This window comes from Xenopus laevis, chromosome 8L (genome assembly GCF_017654675.1).
Source record: "Xenopus laevis strain J_2021 chromosome 8L, Xenopus_laevis_v10.1, whole genome shotgun sequence".
Classification (NCBI taxonomy): domain Eukaryota; kingdom Metazoa; phylum Chordata; class Amphibia; order Anura; family Pipidae; genus Xenopus; species Xenopus laevis.
Genome location: NC_054385.1, coordinates 43495332 through 43503793, shown reverse-complemented (window position 1 = coordinate 43503793; position 8462 = coordinate 43495332).

Below are 8462 nucleotides of genomic sequence, written 5' to 3'. Positions count from 1 at the left end.
CTAGTGCAAGGTGGCCGTGGCATGACAGGGTGCTTTTAAGTCAGACTTGTGGGAAAAATGCTGCTTGTGGGTAAAACACATGGTGACTGAATTTTCACTTTGAACACTGCACTTACCCACTTAAATGAGCCCTTATATGTTTTATAACTCCATATTGAATCCTTCAATTTAAGTCAAACCATAAAAGCACAGATGAAGGCCGCAGGGTATATTTAAGTGGTACTCTAACCAAAAAAACACAAGTTACATCATGTTAAGCAAGGACTGCTATAAGCAGGTTGTGGAACCCACACAACCCAAGACTGGCCCATAAGGATACCAAAAGATGCCCTGGTAGGCCCTGGCTTTACTGGGCATTATAGCCTATTGCCTGAAAGCAATATAATTCTCTTACTTTAGAACATTAAAAAGGGTTTGGAGCTGAAGCAGTTTCAGCATTCTATGCTTCTAATCATTGCAGCCTACAAAAACCCAGTAAGCTCCCTATGGCAATAAAGAAGAACATCATCACAGGCCCCACATGACTTACTGGCTATATACTGATTTTTAGGACCCCAGGAATAAGGTCCCACTGAACAATAGAACTCAATTTAACCCTTATTACTGAGGAGAGAGCTGTGCAGGAAGGGTAGGGTGAAAGTCAGCACTATAGAAAACAAGGACCAATTTGAGCTAATAGGTTACTGGCCTTTAATTAAATAAAAGTCAAGTCATTAAACTTGCAGTATAGTTTCACCATCAGTCCTGAGATTAATATAGACAATTACAGATGGAGTATAATGAGATCAGCAATCACACTTCCAAAGGAGTATTAATGGGCAGTATCAAAACATGACTAAGTTATTTTGTCACTGAATCCATTATTTACGATTACTAGAAAATGTGAAAACTACTGTGGAGTTGCCTTGTGATTTCTGCTGTAAAGGCTGAATAGAAACCCTTCAACAAAATGTAATTAATACTTTATAAATGTAATTACTGAAACTCAATTTCTGCAACTTTAATGAGCAAATACTGCTTGCAAGGTTCTGCTGTTCCTGCAGCCCAGGTTTCATTTGAAAGAGAGTGGGACTCTACAATGAGATACATCTCAGGTTGTAAAGACAGGTAATACAGCACTCAAAAAAAAAAGGATACTTGCCCCTGCAGGACAACACAATAGAATGGAAGGTTATTCACAGTGGGTGCTGAACTTTTAAACATCCCTCTAAGAATGATGATGAAAACATGATGTGATCCATCATCCATCCATTCTGTCATCAACTTCTTTTGGGATCTGATGTGGTCTTCATACACCCACCTACATGTATTTCTTGAAACGCAAAACAATTTTATGTTCTATGTTAGCTCCAGTGTGAGGCTAGGATTTTTCCAGTGTTCTATCTTAAAAATATTAATCCCACTTTCCTACCCCTGCACCTAGAGTTTTTGGATCTCAATATTTCAAAATCTCCGAATGTTTTAGTCACTGAAGTGGGCCCAGTTATGCTTGGCCACAAATTTAATTTGCTTCACGTTCATGTTGCACATTGCAAAATCACATGCATGTCACAATTCAACTAAATGCCAGGTGCATGGGCAGTTTTGCGCATTTCACTGCCAGCAATTTGCAAAAGATATAACCACATATGTAATATAAGGCATTAAGTTTGCCCAGGAGCAGTAACCCATGACAACCAATATGATTCTTGCATTTAAACAGGTGACTAGTAAATGCTACCTGCTGATTGGTAGCAATGGGTTACTGCCCCTGGGCAAACTTAGTTCCTTTTATTACATAACTCCAAAAGTATGTTACATAGTTAAATTGGGTTGAAAAAAGACAAAGTCCATCAAGTTCAACCCCTCCAAATGAATACATACACCCCTCCCTACTTTTAATTAAATTCTATATACCCATACCTATACTAACTATAGAGCTTAGTATCACAATAGCCTCTGATATTATGTCTGTCCAAAAAATCATCCAAGCCATTCTTAAAGGCATTAACTGAATCAGCCATCACAACATCACCCGGCAGTGCATTCCACAACCTCACTGTCCTCACTGTGAAGAACCACCTACGTTGCTTCAAATGAAAGTTCTTTTCTTCTAGTCTGAAGGGATGGCCTCTGGTACGGTGATCCACTTTATGGGTAAAAAGGTCCCCTGCCATTTGTCTATAATGTCCTCTAATGTACTTGTAAAGTGTAATCATGTCCCCACGCAAGCGCCTTTTTTCCAGAGAAAACAACCCCAACCTTGACAGTCTACCCTCATAATTTAAGTCTTCCGTCCCTCTAACCAATTTAGTTGCACGTCTCTGCACTCTCTCCAGCTCATTTATATCCCTCTTAAGGACTGGAGTCCAAAACTGCACTGCATACTCCAGATGAGGCCTTACCAGGGACCTATAAAGAGGCATAATTATGTTTTCATCCCTTGAGTTAATGCCCTTTTTTATGCAAGACAGAACTTTATTTGCTTTAGTAGCCACAGAATGACACTGCCCAGAATTAGACAACGTGTTATCTACAAAGACCCCTAGATCCTTCTCATTTAAGGAAACTCCCAACACACTGCCATTTAGTGTATAACTTGCATTTATATTATTTTTGCCAAAGTGCATAACCTTGCATTTATCAACATTGAACCTCATTTTCCAGTTTTCTGCCCAGTTTTCCAGTTTAGACAAATCACTCTGCAAAGTGGCAGCATCCTGCATGGAACCTATAGTTCTGCACAATTTAGTATCATCTGCAAAAATAGAAACAGTACTTTCAATGCCCACCTCCAGGTCATTAATAAACAAGTTGAAAAGCATGGGACCTAGTACAGAGCCCTGCGGTACTCCACTAACAACACTGGTCCAATTAGAAAATGTTCCATTTACCACCACTCTTTGTAGTCTATCTTTTAGCCAGTTCTCTATCCAGGTACAAATACTATGTTCCAGGCCAACATTCCTTAATTTAACCAGTAACCTTTTGTGTGGCACTGTATCAAATGCTTTAGCAAAATCTAAGTAAATCACATCCACTGCCATCCCAGAATCGAGGTCTCTACTTACATTCTCATAAAAAGAAATTAAGTTAGTCTGGCAAGATCTATTACGCATAAAACCATGCTGGCACAAACTCATAGTATTATGATTTGCTATGAAGTCCAGTATCTTATCCTTTATTAAACCTTCGAAAAGCTTTCCTACCACTGACGTCAGACTAACTGGCCTATAGTTTTGAGGCTGAGAACGGGATCCTTTTTTGAATAGAGGCACCACATTAGCAATTCGCCAGTCTCTCGGCACTATGCCAGATCTCAATGAATCCTGAAAAATTAAGTAAAGAGGTTTGGCAATCACAGAGCTAAGCTCGCTAATTACCCTGGGATGAATACCATCTGGCCCTGGACCTTTGTTAATCTTAACATGTTCTAGTCTCTTTTGAATTTCTTCATGTGTGAACCATGCATCATTAGATGTATTACTAGAATTGGGACTGTTAAGAAGGAAACCTTCACTTACTGATTCCTCATTTGTGTAGACCGATGAAAAATATGAGTTCAGAATCTGCGCTTTTATTTTGTTTTCATCAACCAGCTGACCCCCCTCTGATAGTAAGGGTCCCACCCCTTCCTGCTTCATTTTTTTACTATTAACATATTTAAAAAATAATTTTGGATTTTTTTTACTGCTTGCTGCAATATCCTTTTCTATAGCAATTTTAGCTTGCCTTATAGCTTCTTTGCATGATTTATTGGCCTCCTTGTACCTTATAAATGTTTCGGCTGTACCAGCTAACTTGAAAGCCTTAAAAGCACGTCTTTTCTTACCCACCTCAACACCAACGCTTCTATTGAACCAAAAAGGTTTTGCTTTGCAACGACGTTCCTTGCTTACAAGTGGAATATACTGACAAGTATATTTATTAAGCAGCATTTTAAAGACTTCCCATTTTTGTTCTGTGTTTAACCCTGAGAAAAGCATTTCCCACTTAATATGTTGCAGAGATGCCCTTATACTGTCAAAGTTTGCACGTCTGAAATTTAGTGTTTTAGTTACTCCCTTATAGAATTGCTTCTGCAACAGAATCTCAAAGGAGACCATGTTATGATCACTATTCCCTAAATGCTCCCCCACACAAATGTTAGAGATGAGTTCTTGGCATCACCAGGGTGGGGAATGCATTTCAGAATCACAACTGTCATATATTACTCACTGAATTAACAAAGGAGAGTTTATTCAGACATGACATACACAATCAAATACTGTATTTCTGTGTCCAGTCCTGGTTTTCTGATTTGTGCTCTGAATAAGAGAATATTTTACGATCAGAACAAAATGCCCGGAAATGTATTCTGCACAGAAGAGAAACAATCCTAATGGACGACGATAATATATTTGTAATTAGATCAGATGGAAAATGATTTTTTCATAATTATGCTGGACATGTCATTAACATTCCGAGAAATCATTTTCCCACTCAGGAAGAAAAGATAGAGGATGTTCATTAGGAAGATCTTGCTCAAGTAGCTGCTGGCTGGCATCATTCATGAACTGATAGGGGATTCTATTTAGACTATTAGAGATGACCACACATGGGCTGATTAAAAATTGCTAAAAAAAAACTCTTCCAGATCCGAATATGGGACTTTGCCATCAACCTGCCCATTCAACATTTAAGGGTCTATTTATTAAGCCTTGAATTTTTCTGTTCGAGTTTTTATGGAGAAAAAATCTGAATTTTTAGAGGAAAAAAATAGAATTTTTCGAGATTTATTATGCTCCAAAGATGCTAAAATCCATAAATACAATTAAATCTGCTTAAAATCATGTAAACGTGAAATAAAACCAAAAAGCTGGTTATTAGTGATTAATTATATCGTAGTTAGGATCAAATAAAAAGTACTGGTTTAAAGAGATGGAAACCATGTTTAAAAATTTGAATCCTATGCTTAAATGTAGTCTAAGGCAGATGGCCGTCCCATAATTTGAAGCTTTCAGGATAACATCTTAACGGATAACAGATCGCATGCCTGTATTTATATGATTTCATTTAACGTACCTACATAAATAATGCTAATGTCTTTGGAAAAATATGGAACTAACCAAACTACTAACTTTCCATAGATGACAATAACTTGTCAGTTTTTCCCTTTTTCAGATGTGAATCTAGTAACAGCTCTGTACAGTAATCCTTAAAGGAGAACTGAATCCTAAAAATAAATTCAGCTAAAAATGGCATATTTTGTATTCTAAACTTATTGCACCAGCCTAAAGTTTCAGCATCTCAACAGCAACAATGATCCAGGACTTCAAACTTGTCACAGGGGGTCACCATCTTGGAAAGTGTCTGCAACACATTTACATGCTCAGTGGGCTCTGCTGTTGAGAAGCTAAGCTTAGGGGTTGTCACAAATTATCAAGCAGAAAATTAGGTTGGTCTGTAATATAAGATGATGCTACAAGGCTGATTATTAAATTCTGATGCTAGTTGCACTGATTTATGTGCTGCCATGTAGTAATTATCTGTATTAAGTACTAATCAGCCTTATATTGTGACATTTATAGTCTATATGTACTGTATATTGTCGGTTCCTAAGCACAGTAAGAGACAGCAGCACAGAGCATGTGCAGTGAATCAGAAGAAAAGAAGATGGGGAGCTACTTTAGTGCTAAAGGGCTGTGGTTGCCTTGGGTTGGTACAGAAGCCCTTAACATAATGGACAACATTTCTACCTACTTCTTTAGTTAAGCTTTAGTTCTCCTTTAATGGAAAACCAAATCCTCATTGCAGTTTTTAAAAAATCAACTCATTCCTTTGGCCTCTAGACCCCCTACCTTACTGTGCTCCTGTAAAGCTACCATTATATATTGCGGAGGCTGCCAAACACGAAGACTTTTGCCCAATTTGACCACCTAAAGAAGTGAGAAAATAATTTTGCCTCTGGACCAACAATCGAATCATAATGGAAGCCTAGCCAGACAAATTGGGAGAGGACTCCTTGTCAAGAAGGCCCAAAACATGGGACAACTTGGTCTCTACAGACGTAGCTAGAAGCATATATTGGCCAGTTTATGACTATTCAAAGAGTGAACAATTTAGAAAGTGTCAGGATCGGCTGTCATATTCTCATCAACTGCCTGCTTGGATCACCTTGATAGTTCAGCCTATGAGTAAGTGCAAGTCCAATATGTCCTAATAAATATTATATGGGAACATTTTCATCCTTATATTAGGTCCTCTCAAGTCTATCATTCTACCTGGTTGCTAGGATAATTGCTAGCTGGATGATCCCAAACAAGTACTAGGCTCCATGGTATTGTTAGTCAATTGGGCAGGTCTGAAAATTTGATCTGCACCATGTTGGCCAGTGCATGAAGAATCAACAGATGAGGAATTGGTTCCTCTTCATTTCTTATTGTGCTCTTGTCCCACAGAGATTGAACAGTGCAGAGCTTGCAACACCATTTATGACCCATGTACAGTATCCATCTGTCTGGCCTGTGGGTCAGTCGGTTATGTGATGTACAGGATTGCTATATCATCGGTGATAAAGCAAATGATACAAATAGCAAATGATACACTAAAAATACCAAATCCAAAATCAAACTTATGTCCTCAAACTTTTAGGGAGTTTTCTTGGGGAAAAAAAGCCCTGACAAGCCTAGTACCAGAGGCTATTTCACACATTGCAACAATGGCAGTAGAGTGTAAAACTGTCCCTCTCATGATAAAGGTAATAATTTGAATCATTTTAGCGATAGTTTTATAATATAATGAGGTTTCCTTTGCAAGGGAAGTTATTTTTTCCATCTATCCTGAGAGTCCACTTCCTTTAAGAGCAGTCTTGAATTAAACTATTGATTGCACTAGGCCGTGACATTTATTATCTACTTAGAGAGTCTCAATTCATTCGTACCTGCTCTTTACAAGATGCTAATGTCCCTACAAAGAATACAGTATGTTGACAATTAGAAGAAGAAGCACAGTGGCAATCAGAGATGAAAGCTGTGTAATCTAATTATGTAAATTGTGCAAAACCCCAGCTAAACAAGTTGTGCCCTGGGATATTGATTCTGCTAATGCGGTACCGGGTTCTGTAATAAAGAAAAATACATTTATTTTCTATGGGTATACAATATTAAACATGCACAGTACATGTCAGAATACACGGTTAGGTAAAGTGTGGGCTGGATGAAAGAGAAGAGATTTAGATGCAAAGCAATGTTGTAGCAGAATTGGAAGGCATGTGAACTAGGAACCTCACCAATATTAAACCATTTACATTCTTAGTATGCTGTCAGCATCTCCCCCAAACAAGATATGTAGGTTTTTAAAAATTATTTTTTATTGAGCATCATATAAAACTGTGACATTACATTATAGAGGTCTGACAGAAAAAAAAAACATTTGACCAACTTAGTGGACACAGGGGGGGGGTTCATTTATCAAAGGTCAAATTTAGAATTCATGTGAAATTTATTTAAGAAAAAACTTGAATGGCTAATATTCAATGCCGACCCAAAAATGTGAATAGTATTCGATTCAAACGAACCAAGTTTTTCTTCTGAAAAAAAACCTTGAATGTCAGGAAGGCTACTGACATCTCCAAATGGCTCAACGGATCTGTGCCACTGACATGTACATGAACTTGGCAGGTTTAAGGTGGTGAATATACCTGCCCAATGTGTGCAGAAAGCGGCATGTTACAATCAGCAACTCAAGGGTCACCAGCTAAAGATCCTGGTTACAGAACAATAACTATAATGTTATTGTTTACAAACAAGATCAAATCTGTTTTGTTGTGTAGAAATGATTTAGCGTAGTTACATAATGTTCTAAATATTATATCTTGCTGAACGTAACGTTTAATTGGAACAATCACCATACGTAAGCTGGAAGCACCTACAAGCCGAGATCAGCTCTTCATAATTGTGCCACATGTCCTTTGAAACCCCTTGTGAGTCATTGTGGGAAATAGTCGCCAATTATACTGTAGCTTGTTTTATTAGGCTCAGCTTTTTTTTGTAAAGGTAATACAATCATTTCTTAGCAGTCAGTAAAGAACGGATAGTTGTAGCCCTGAGAACTAAACAAGCACTAACGGGTGTACAAAGATGGTGCAAGAATTTGCCTCGGCATATGGTTAGAAATTCCGCACCACCTAGAACACATTTTATCCTTTAAATACCTCTATATACATTTCATATTAGCTCTGAGTATCCATTTACATAACCCATCCATCTGGTTATTGGGTTCTAATGCACAGCCACTGCTGGTTTTAACCCCTACCCCATTATTTTGCACCCAGATGATAATTCATTTTTTGCTCAACTCAGTTATAGCCTTGGTTGGTCCTGCCCCCTCCTTCACTACCTCCCAGAGCCAGTCTCACTCCTATTGACCCTTTACAAATTATTTTTTTTTCACAGTTCTGTTGTAGCCTTGGATTGTATCACATCTTGCCTGGTTACCCCCTT